Here is an 863-nt window from a genome sequence, read left to right on the forward strand (position 1 = left end):
CATCTCTTCCAGTGCCAAATGCCAAGCACCGGTGTCTAAGTGCACCAAGACTGTGCATTTCAAGTCACTGACACTTCTTGGTGTTTTTTCGAGACAGGGCTTAAATGTGTAACAGCCTTGACTAGTGGAACTAGCTCTGTAGACCAGGCTGGCCTCCAACTCACAGATCCGCCTGCACCTGCCTCCTGGGTCCTGGGATTAAAGGCGTGCGCCCCCACCATCCAGCTCACTTACACTTAGGGAGTATTTGCTTGGTTCTTCCATTGGTAGCACACAGACAGTGAAGTTCCTGGATAACAGACCTTTTGTTGCTTTAAAGGTTTATTAATGTAATTGGTGTGACATCCCAAACAGGATTTTTAACGTATTTATTTAACATTTGGTCGGTTTTAAGCATTAAAGATTGTACATCGTTTTCACTTTTAAGGTTAGATTGTTGCCAACATTACTCAGTCATCGTTTGTAAAGTGTTTCAGGCATGGCAGCTGGGCAGTCAGAAATAAGTAAATAGTCTTTAAGAACTTTCAAGTCACGTTTTCTTTAGCAATGTAAGTTTTGGGAATGTGGTTTCTTGCTCACTCACTGCAGGCTTAATTTGCGTGAAATGCCTGAGTGTTATCGAACAAGTTAAGTTACACTGAGTTAAGGCACCCCACAGGCTTCATTTGAGTCAGAATTGGCTTCTAGTGTAAACACTGCTGGCAGTTTGAACTTCTCTGCCAATTTGTGTATCTGATCTAGACAGAGCAAAGTAGCCATATTTGTTTCTGTCGCCATACCTTTCTATGAAGTTCCTACTATGAAAATGCTAGCTTCATTTTGATGCCTGTGTTTTATTTGCCTTTTAACATCTTGCCCCTCTA

The sequence above is a fragment of the Peromyscus eremicus genome, chromosome 5 (genome assembly GCF_949786415.1).
Source record: "Peromyscus eremicus chromosome 5, PerEre_H2_v1, whole genome shotgun sequence".
Lineage (NCBI taxonomy): Eukaryota > Metazoa > Chordata > Mammalia > Rodentia > Cricetidae > Peromyscus > Peromyscus eremicus.